Consider the following 12,472-nt stretch of genomic DNA (forward strand, 5'->3'; position numbering starts at 1 on the left):
GCTGAGGGAGAGGATGAGGGAGATGGTGATGAGGATGCTGAGGGAGAGGATAAGGGAGATGATGATGAGGAGAGTGGTGATAGTGGGGGTGGGGATGGTGATGGAGGTGGTGATGAGGGAGAGGATAGGGATGACTATTGGGAGGCTGGGGATGATGGTGGTGAGGGAGGTGATGAGGATGACATAGGTTTGGATGTAACTATGATGGATGTGGAGTGGGATCCAGTGGATTACACTGGGAGAACACTAGTACCAATATAGGCCAGGCCTAGCTAGTTAGAGTTAATGGAGGTGATCAAAGGTCTCTGGAGTCAGTTAGACCAGGTTATAGTGGAAAGGGATGCAATAATAGGAGAGAGGGATGCAGTGATATTAGAGAGATATTAGGTTATAGTAGAGATTGATGCCATAGTATATAGGGTAGAGAGGGCAGTGTAGGAATCCCAAGAGTTAATTAGCAACATTAGAGATTTGAACTTTCAAGAGATGGCTACGATAATGACCAGGGCACATATGGAGACACAATACTAGATGGTTCAGTATGAGAGGGTAGAGCCACTAGGGAAGAGAGTAGATATTTTCCATGCATCAAGATCTCATTCACATTGGACATAGAGGACATAGAGTAGTGTAGGGGTGATGGAGCCAATGAGGTTTCCACAGACAGTAGAGGGATCATCTTCGAGACTGGATAGAGGCTGCGAGGCTAGGGATAGCATAGGGTGACATTGACATGCACATGTATAGAGGGGCTTCTCTATTATGCTTTTTCATGGTTCATGCCTATGACAATTAGTATTGATGTAAACCATGATCACATACTTTGATACTTTTTTGAGACATTTATGAGATGCAACTATGTTATGATGACTATATGAGATGGTTTATACAAATGTTTTATATGGATGCATTTATGTTTTTTTATGTGGGCTTTTATATGATGACATCATACATTGGTTTATCCCATGTTACGCTTAGAAAATGACATTTTTATGTTTGCCACATGTTTTTCTCATGAATGAATGCCTAATGAAATGTAAGTGATATGGAATGAATGCAAATGAAATGTAAAATGATATGAAATGAATTGAAATGAAATGTGAAAATAATATAAATGCCATTTTTATGCAAATATGTATTGCTTTAGATTGTTTTGCACTTTTGACATATGCAAGAATATAGGACAAAAATGCTTTTGATGCATCAGAGTATGAGACCAAGGTAGTGGATGAAGAAGACACAGAAGATGGAGGAGATGAGATGAGGAATTATTAGTATGATGGGAAGAATTTTACTTTTGTAAAGTACAATATATGTCAAATGGAGCTTTATTTTGATATGGAAAATGGAATGCAACACAACATGGCATAAAGGGCCAAAGCGCAAATGTAAGCCTTTTGCATAAACAAGCATGATACAGATAGAAAATGACCTTGTCCTTCCTAAGGCATATATTCATGCCCCAGGATCTTAAAGGTATATTGTAATAGAAATAAAATAAAAGATGACCATGAACCATCCTAACCACTCTCATAGATCAATTTATATCATCGAGTGGCATAGGAACATGATCAAAGAAAAAACAAAGAAAAAATAATTAACTCACTAAAAAATGTGAACCAATAGCTATTCTTGTCCATTATTACTTGCTTTTTAGTGTTTTAAGTCTTCACATAGTGTTTGACAGGTTGATCATGTGATAACTCTGATTGTTGATTCAGTTGATAGGTTCATAGTGACAAGTTGGATTAATTACTAGTTCACATTGCTCAGATAGGTGTGATTTTAATTGAAGTGTAGTACTTTGAGTTGTATTCTACTAAAGTTCAAGTGTCTATTCAAAAGGGATGATTATTTACAAGGTTTATTACAAATTTTTGATGGGTTTTGTGACTTTTAAGGTTTTTGAGGATATGTGATGTTTTTGTGTTACTTGTTTCTTCAAGACATTTTATGAATTATAGGGTTTAATTTAGGATTATTTATGATGTTTAGGGATTTTTTTAGGACATTTTACAATTTTTAGGATTTATTTTAGGACATTATCTAATTTTTAGGATTTTACTTTAGGACATCTTATGATTTTTTTAGTGATTTTTGAGGACAATTTATGATTTTTAGTGAATTTTTTCAAGACATTTTATGATTTTTAGAATTTTTTGAAGATCATATTTGAATTTATTGGATTTTTTTTTGGATTGTATTTGAATTTTATAGGATTTTTTTAGGACTATATTTGAATTTTTAGGATTTTTTCATGTTCGTAAAAGCATATACAAGTGTTAGCTCCAATCTATTATGTGATGAGTTCAATGGATAAAAAGTGCTTAGGGTATGCCCCTAGTTCAAGTTCAAACTCATCCACCATGTAGGTAATATGCCCCTAGACAAGATGTAGACTATGTACAAGGGCCAAAGATAGAGTGTGTACAGACTGGTGATGCTTTAGGTAAGATAACAATGGACATTAACCAATTTGTGGGCCATGATAAGGGGACTAGGGATGTCTTGCAATATGAAGGATGTGATCAAGGAATGAAAAAAGGGGAAAAAGGTAGATGGAATCCCGATAGATGGAGGAGCAACAACTGATTACACATGTGCCTATTTGCTAGGTTTCCACCATGGTACTTTCCCAAAGTGCTTGTTTGCCAGATTTTCACTTTTGAACAAATTTTTTCTCTTGACTCAAATTTTCATGCCAAGATGCCTATTTGCTAGATTTTCATCAAGGCATCCATTTTTTCATGACATTTTTCACTTTTTTTGTTTCTTTTTTCATGACTTCTTTTCTATTTTTTTGATATTTTTTCAAGACTTTTAGATAGAATCAAGTGTAGTACCTCTAAAGATGCATGTGGTTGATGGACATGGGTAGTGGTTCACCCTTTGGAGTCACAAGCTAATATAATCTGAACCCAAATGATGTAGCAACTACATAAGGTCCTTCCCAATTTTGTTCAAATTTGCCTTGTTTCTCTTTATGTTGTTGAGTCTTGTAGTTCATCTTCATGACTAGATCACTGATCTCAAAATGATGACCTCAGACTTTATTATTATAGCTTCATTTGAGTCAATTTTGGTAATCTTGTAGATGTGTCAAGGTAGCTCATCTCTGTTCATTAAGCATTTCCAGTTCATGGAGTCTAGATATTCGGTAGTTTTCATCATCAACAACATCTTGTAGAGACACTCTCAATGATGGAATTTCAACTTCAATGGGAAGTATGCCCTTAGTACCATAGAAAAGAGAGTATGGTAATGCACCACTGTGAGCATGCACACTTGTTTGGTAGGCTCAAAGAGTTGGATTTAGTTGTAGGTGTCAGTCTCGACCAGAATTATTGATAGTCTTTTGGAGAATATTAACAATGGTCTTTATTAGATGTTTTTGCTTGGCCATTTCCTTATGGATGGTAAATACTAGAATATCCATGGTATATGTTTTACTTCTCATAGAGCTTTTCCACATCTTTATTTTGAAACAAATTGCCATGGTTAGTAATAATAGCCAAGCGGACTCCATACTGACATATGATGTAGTTTAGAATAAGCGTTGAAATCTACTTTCCAGTGGTGAAAGTCAAAGGGATAGCTTCAACCCAATTGGTAAAATATTTTGTTACTGTGATGATGAAATTATGACCATTAGAGGAAGGAGGATAAATAGCTCCAATAAGATCAAATTTCCATTGTGAAAAGTGCGATGGAGATATGACTAACACAGCTCTTGTGCTGGTGTGTGGATCAGATTGCTATGTATCTGGCACTTATGACATGTTTTGGTAAAATCATGGGCATCTTTTTCCATGGTTGGCCAATAGTATCTAGCTCTAATAAGTTTCTTGGCTAGACTTGGACCATTGAAATGACCTCTACATGTACCTTTGTGAACCTTGTGTAAGGCAGTTTTAGCTTCTTAAAAGTCAAGGCATCTGAGAAGGGTTTGGTCAAAGGATCTCTTGTAAAGGGTGTCACTGATGATGATGTATCTAGTGGCTTGATAGATAAATGCTTAACATTTATTTTTGGATAAGTTGTGTGGTAGGATTTGGGAGTATAGGTAATCATAAATGTCTTGATACCAAGGAGAATTGGGACCAACAAGTTCGCACACAAACTCAGATTGAGGGAGCTCAAATGTTGGAATCAAAAATTGCTTAACAAGGAATTCACAACATTCCACATTTTGAGGCATGTCAATCATAGAAGTTATGGTAGCCATAGCATCAACTTGCTTGTTTTGTATTCTTAGTAGCTGAGATAGTGACAAATTCATATTTAAGGAAGTTTTCCATCTACTTGTAAAGCATTAACTTATCATCTTTGGTTTCATAGTTATCATTAACTTGGTGGATGACCAATAGGGAATCAACAAAAACTTGTGGATGTTGAATGTTCCATTGGATATATATCTTGAGTCCTATGATCATTGCCTCATATTCTACTATGTTGTTTGTACAATGGAATGCTATCCTATATGACTTGGGGATTATGTCTCCTTGGGGAGTGATAAACACAATTCCATCTCTTGAACCATTTCTTATATGTGACCCATCAAAGTAAAGCTTCTATTCATTAACTATATCCATGTTAAATATGGGTTCATCTAGAAAGTCTATCAACATGGGATGATCATCTATCATAGGTGCTTTTGATTTCCTTTCTATCTACATATTCTATGTTAAATTCACTAAGGATCATAACCCATTTGGCTAGGCATCTTGTGAGAGTGGCCCTACTTAGGAGATACTTTAGTGGGTCATTCCTAGAGATGAGCATTGTTTTCTAATGGAGTATGTAATGTCTTAGATTTTGGGCTGCAAAGATAATAGAAGGCAAGCTCATTCAATGAGTGAATAATTTAGTTCATATCCCACAAGTGTTATACTAATGTAGTATATGGCTTGCTCTCTTCCTTGTTCATCATTTTGTGCTAAGAGAGTTCCTAATGTTGTATCTGTAGTAGATATGTATAGAATGAATGGTTTTCCTATAATAGGAGCCATTAAAGTTGGTGGATGTAGAAGATAATCTTTGAGTTATTGGAAAGATTCTTCACACCGGTTGTTCTATTTAAAGGATACTTCCTTACATAGTAGATGTTGAAAGGAGTGGCACTTATCTGCTAGTTGTGTAATGAATTAATGAGTAAACTATAATCTTCCTTGTAGACCTCTTAATGTTTTTATATTTTTTGGAGGAGGCATGTCAACTATTTCTTTTACTTTCTTAGGATCCACTTCAATGCCTCATTGAGAAATAATGTATCCTAGGAGTTTTCTAGAGACAACTCCAAATAGACACTTTTTTGGATTTAGATGGAGCTTATAGCTCTCCATTCTATTGAATATTTGATCTAGGATGTCCAAATGATCTTTTCTTCTATAGGATTTGCAAAGTAAGTCATCGACATAGTCTTCCATGAGCATGTGCATGAAATCGTGGAAGATAGTAGTCATTTCTCTTTGATATGTTGCCCCAGCATTTTTAAGACCAAATGACATAACATTCCAGCAGGATGTTTCCCAAGGGCATGTAAAAGCTATTTTGTGTTGATCTTTAGGAGCTATTCTTATCTGATTGTAGCAATAAAAAGCCATCCATTAGTGATAACATCTCATATCCAGCTATCATTTCTACAATGATATCTATATTTGGTAAAGGGAAATCATCCTTGGGATATGCCTTGTTAAGATCACAAAAGTTGGCACATATCTAGATGTCCCTATAGTGTTTTCTTACTAGTACTAGATTAGATATCCACTATGCATAATCAATGGGTCTTATAAAGCCAACATCTAATAATATCTTCAATTCAGCTTTGACAAGGAGGAAAACTTGAGGATGCATCTTTCTCAACTTTTTCTTTATTAGTTTCACTCCTAGTTTTAGTGGTAAGTGATGAAGGACTAGTTTAGGATGCAATCCTCACATGTCTACATAAGACTAGGTGAAGTTGATCTACCTTTCTAGAAAGAATCTGATAAATTCATCATCTTTCCTCTAGTTATAATGAGGCTACAAAGTGTATGATCTTAGGGTTGTTGGGGGTTCCCAAAATTATCTCTTTTATCATTTCCACAAGTAATGATGATATTTCCTTTAGTGGGGTTATGCCCAATCTTCCATCCTTGGGCACCTTAGAGAGGTTTTCACCCTTGGATACATCCTTTATTTTTACTTTTTCATGGTCTAATGGTTCCTTTTGGTTTTCACCAAGAGACCTAATTTTGTCTTTTTTTGCTATTTTCTCAATTTTGCAATTGGAAGATGGAGTTGACTCCCCAAAATATGCCATGATGTTTAGATTAATGGAAAATCTTGACTTGTTATTGCCTTGTGGTAAATCTTCATGGAGCTCAAAGAATTCCATGTTGGCATCATCATTTTCAAACTGGTCAAATGTTGGTGGTCTTTGTTGGTCCCAATCAATAAGTTTAGGGAAAACTAGGGAAATGCCATCATTAGTATTGAATAAGCTTTGGTCAAAGGCATATATATGGATATCAGATTTAGTGGTATCATCAAAATCATGTTTAGAATTAAGAGGGCTTGGATCCCAAAATGGTTCATTCCAAGGTGAAGAATTGGTTTGAGTGATAGGTGGAGTTATATGGTTATATTCCATAGGTAGGCTATTAGGGTCAGAAAATATATGATCAAGACCAAGGGAGGTATTAGGAACATCAATATTGGATATAGATTGGGTGGGTTCAGGTTGGGTGTTCTCAAATGCCTTGTTATAATTTGAAGCATTCACATTCTTAGACAAGGATGACTCAGTATTTGGAAGACCCAAAACAAATGGTTTGAATCCAAGGCCCAAGCTATGAGGTCATCCTAATGTAGTGATGGATTGAATAATGCCTTGCTTTTGATGTCCCAAGCCACTAAATCCATCATATCCCTTTTTTTGCATGATGTTGAATCGAGGTCCATACTTGTAGGAGGATATAGGAGCATGTTCTTGTTCTTCTTTATCCTTTTCAATCCATGTAGAAGTATTTTCATAGACATGTTCTTCATGTAGTCCACCTCCACTAGTGAAAGCCATAGAAGGTTTCTTTTGAAATATGAACTTAGGCTTGTTTAGTATAAGCTGAGGTTTACCATATGACTTGGGAGATAAAGGAATTTTCCCAATGTAAAATGCATGTGACATGGGGTACTCACTACAACCTTGGTCTTTGATTTTGACTTTTCCTTTGAATGCAAATGTGAGCATAGAAGGATCAACATTCTTGGAGCACTCAATTTGATTTTTGCATATTTTGTTGGGACCTAGTATGGAGTGGTTCCTCTAAGATTGGCACAAAATTGGAATGGATCTAGATCACCAGGGATGGTGACCTCTACATTGTTATAAGAAAATTTTAATCATTGGTGATACGTAGAGGGCACTGCTTTCATAGCATGGATCCAAGGGTATCCTACTATCATGTTGTAATTGATTTGATATCTAGGACCTAGAACAAAGTATTCTCAATAGCTAGACCAAATATGATAGGTAAGATGATGACCCCTGTGGAGAAGTGTTCACCATCATCATAGGCTTTTATTGTGATTCTTTGAGAAGGATCCACATCATCTTTAAAATAACCCAAACCCTTGACAACTTTAATTGTATAGATATTCAACCCTACTCCTCCATCTATTAAGACATGTCTGACCTTAACATTATGGACAAAGGCTTCAAGGTGAAGAGGATCATTTTGGTTGGGTCTATCTTTAGGAATATCATGAGGGGAAAAGGTGATATGTTGTGATGCAGATAGGTTCCCAACCATGGCTTGGAACTAAACAACATCAATGTTATCTATGACTACTGACTCTTTAAGGGCTTGATCTAAGATCTTTTGATGTTGGGGAGATGTATGAAGTAGGTCCAAGATGGATATTTGTGTAGGGGTCTTGCTGAGCTATTCAAAAATGCTATAATAAAATGAAGTAGGAGAAAAAGCTCTAATAGTGGTAGTAAGTCTAGATGGAGCTCCAGGTAGGGTGATCTTCGTATGGCATGTAGTGATAGTGCAATGAGGATCTTCAACCTTTAAGGTGAATGTGGATATTAAGGCATTTGAATCATTTAAACATTTAATGGTGTAGTCATATCCCATGCACATGTAATTTACATTACCTTGTGACTTAGACTTTGAGCTGAAGGGTTTCTCTTTCTCGTGATTACCCAAAGGATCTTTGAAGATAGTGTGATCAGAGTTGGATGTTAGTAGTGATGGATCAACTATGATTACACTTTCATCAATAAGGTCTTGTATTGCATGCTTTAGTTGGAAAAATGATGAGGTCTTATGTCCTTTGGTGTAGTGGTAATCACATTATTTTTTGTCATCCCACCAAGATGCTTTAGTTAGTGGCTCATGTTTGATTGGGGCTAACTATAGGAGGTTATTATTGAGTAATTGTTGAAGTGCAGTTTCAAGAGGTATCCCCAATGGTGTGAATTTTCTATCTTTTTTTCAAGGATGTCTTTGAGGTCCATCCTGTGTAGAAGTCTCAATTTTCTATTTTGGAGGTGATGTTTGAATGGGAGTTTGTGAATTTTTAGGGTTTGCACCTCTCAAATTTAGTTGAGGTTGTGTTGTGCTAATTGTACATTCATCCACAATGCCATCATTAGTCACATTCTTGTTTTTGGAGAAAATTTTTGCCTTGTCATTAGATGAGTTGGTGTTTGTGTTTTCCTTGTTCACTTGAGGATTTCATTATGGATAAGAGCATCTTCCATACTAGCCCCTTTTTTCATCAGTTTAGAAATGGTTCTTGGAATTTTGATTTTGAGTTCATACATTAAGTTAAGGACTAAGTTTTCAATGCACAAGTTAACTTGTTCTTCAGAAATGTCTAGTGAGAATTGCCTAACTAAGCTTCTCCAGTGTAGTAAGAATGTGATAAATGGTTCTCCCATCTTTTGTTTAGTTGAGTAAAAATAAGAGAGTGTCACCTCATTTGCAATGTTAAAGGAAAAGTGGGAGATGGACTTGTCTACAAGTTTTGACCAATATTTGATAGTCCCAGGAAGTTTGGAGGACCATTCAAGTGTGGGCCCACCTAGAGAACAAGGGAATAATCTCATGAGGTAAGTGGGCTCATCACTAACTTTAGTACAAGAGGCACACAATTCTTGGATGTGATCAATGGGGTTGCCTTTTGCTCAATATTTTTTGAATCTTGGAGCCTCAAAGTGTTTTGGAAATGGAGACATATATAGACTTTTATCAAATGGATTAGGACATAGGTCTCATTCTATATATAGAGCATGTTTCTTCTAGACTCCCAATGCCTCAACTTGTTTGGAAAGTTTTTTGAATTGTTGCAGTGATTCTTCATTGGGGTTTTGCATGACAATCTTCTCTTCAAGCCTTTTGTGTCTATGAGTCAATCATTTTCTACAACAAGAACTATGTCTACTTGATTCTAACATTTTTGTGTCTAATGAGTCTGGTGATGTGTCACTAGGTGGTGGAGGTATGTTGGTACCTCAAAGACAAAAGGGTCCCTCTTGTGATAGATGTCAGGGTACTTGTTATGGTATTTGATGTGGTACTTGTTGTAGTATAGACTACAATTGATGTACCATGTGTTGTTGTTATGCCATTTGTTGTGGTTGTTGTTGGGATGCCTCTATTGGTTGCATGTGAGACCATGTATGTGACTATGGTTGTAGAGGTATCTATTGAGGTTGTTGTGGCACATGTTGTTGTTGTAACAAGTGTTGTTGATAGGCAATTTGTTGCTCAAGGCATCTTTGATATTCCAACTATTGTTTGAGTTTCTCTTGTTGTTTAGAAAACATGTCTTGTTTTTGTTGGAATTGTTGTTGGTAAATTAGATGTAAGTCAAATGGTTTTACATTAGATTATGTGTTTGCAACATTGGATGCTTGCACCACTTGAGGTTGTTGTTGTTGGGGTTGATGTTTCTATTGATGTGTCAAATCTATGTTGAGTGGATTTATACTTGGTTGCACATTGGAAATGTTATGTGCTTGTAGGCTAATGTTGCGATGGGAGTTGGATATGTCCTTGAGAATTGAACATCATGTTTAGGTTGTTATTTTGGTACCTTTGTGTGTTAGATATTTCTCCTTGGGACATCATATTGACTTGATAATGAGGCACGTTCCTTTTGGAAATACATGTAATGTCAATAAGAATTTTCCTTTGTGCATCAATAGGGATTATTACAATTGATGTTTCACATGGTGTATTCATGGGAGGCTCCATAACATTTGATGTCATAACACTTGGTAGAGTTAGGAGCAAAGGTGCACTTTGTTGATTTTCATCTAAAGGAGGTATGTTTGGCATCCCCAGAGTACAAGTCCCTTTAGGAACATCTTGTTGTTGTATCATGTGAATGAGATAAAGTCTTAAAATCCATTTGGGATATTTAGGAAGAGTCTTCTTTCCCTTTATCAGTTTTGGTTTGTCAAACAAGGGATTAATGTTGATGTGTTCAAATGTACTTTGGAGGATTTTGATGGTTGATTCTTGATGGGACCTTATAGGTGTCATTATTGTGTTTGGAAACTCCAAAGGTTTTTTTTCCCTTACCTAAGTCAAAATTGATCATGGGTTGTATGTTTTCAATTTTTGTGTTGGTTTGATGTTTGGACTTAGGCCCCTCTAAGTTTGGGTTGAATTTGACAATTTCTTGGGCTGCCAAAAGTTTGAAGTTTTTGTGGAAAATTTTGCCTTGACATGCCCTACCCATTTCTTCACCAGTGATGCCATAATTAGTATTAGAGTTATCACTTAGGTTTACAATACCTTGTTGTGTGTTTTATGTATTAGAGTTGAAGGTACTTGTGTTGGGTTTACTAAATTCAAAGGAGTGTGTTTGTTCATACTCAGGTGTGGTTGGTACACTTCCACCTCCAGGTGGTATTGGCACAAATATAGTTTCAAAGTTAGGACTCCATTGAACCATCCCATGTGTAGGGGAAGTGTTTGAAGGAAACCCCATAGTAGGTGTGTTTCTTAGGGTTTTTTGTGTCATCTATTGATTATGGTGATCTTGCAGATACATGTTTAAGGGGTCCACAAGTAACGGTTGTGATGCCTCAATTTGGTCTTCATCAAATGTTTTTTTTTTCTTGCTCTTCTTTTGTCTCAAAATTTTTTTTTCTTATTTTAGCACCTTAGAAAATAAGGGTTGACAAAGTTCTTATAGTCTCTGAGCTAATTGTTTCCTAGTGAGTGCTGGCATGTTACCTAAGGATGCAGATGTAGTGGAGGAAAACCTAAATGGAGTCTCTACCTCTAAAGTGCACACCTAAACTACCAACTATGCTTAGATAGTACCAAGTGCACCCTTGGTACACTTGGGGCCCTAAAGCTAAGTAGTTGGTAAATAGAGGTGCTAGGGTGACTAAAATGCAGAATATGAATGATTTGAGTAATTTTGAGTGTTTTCTAGGGTTTTGGAATGCAATGAAGGCTATGGAAGTACAGATTAAGGTTTTGGAATGTAAGATAAAATATCTAATTACCAAGTGCACTCTAAAATAGAAATTGTGCACTAAAACTACCAGCTATGCATGTGAAGTGTTCAGTTGGTAAAATAGGGGTGCAATTGGTAAAATAGGTCAAAATTTGATAATTAGGATGTGGGTATGCAAGATATGAGTGCTTTTTGGATTTTTAGGAGTTTAGCATACTATGCAACCTAGGAAAGTGCCAAAAGAACTAGGGTTTCGATATGCAAAGTGTGACTATCCTAAGGATGCTATGAAAAGGCAAGTGCAAAGTGACATTTTTGGAATTTGACTAAAGCCGATGAAAATGACTCTATGATATGCAAAATGATGTTTAGGTTTAGAATTTGGACTTGGTAATGATGCTAAAGGTTGGTGTATGTGAGGTGGGCTATGAAAGGGATGGTGTGCTAAGGTTAATAATGACATTTGGAATACACAAAGTGAGGATAAGTGATCAAGGAGACAAGTTGGTTGATAGACAATTTGATAGGGTTTGACAGTGAGAATGATGCTAGGACTTTAAACAATGCAAGATGATAGGGATATATCACTAGGGTAAAAAATGACATTCAAGGATACTAGGAATATGATGATGCTAATGATAAGGGTATATACAAGGTTTTTAACTTAGGTGAAATCTTTGGAAACTATTTTTTCTAGGAGTCTAACCTTGTGAAGATGGACTTTGGATCTTGACCAAAGAGTGTTAAAAGACAAAAAGATCATGTTGGTAAAGATGACAAGGTCAAATCTATCAAGACATAGAAAATTTTTGACCAAATTGGTGATGTAGGTGCCCAAGTTCTCTCCAATAGTAGCAACTATGCCTATGGTGTAGTTGGGGCCAGCTTGAGTGTAGTTGGTAGTTTCATGGAATAGTTGGGAGTTTGGGTTGGATGGTTGTTGATACTAAGTTGGGTGATTGCCAAGTTGCTATGCCAGGGAGTTAGGATGCTATGGATGATGTTA

The sequence above is a fragment of the Cupressus sempervirens genome, chromosome 5, assembly GCF_028749045.1.
Source record: "Cupressus sempervirens isolate cs-2001-9-10 chromosome 5, ASM2874904v1, whole genome shotgun sequence".
Classification (NCBI taxonomy): Eukaryota; Viridiplantae; Streptophyta; class Pinopsida; order Cupressales; family Cupressaceae; genus Cupressus; species Cupressus sempervirens.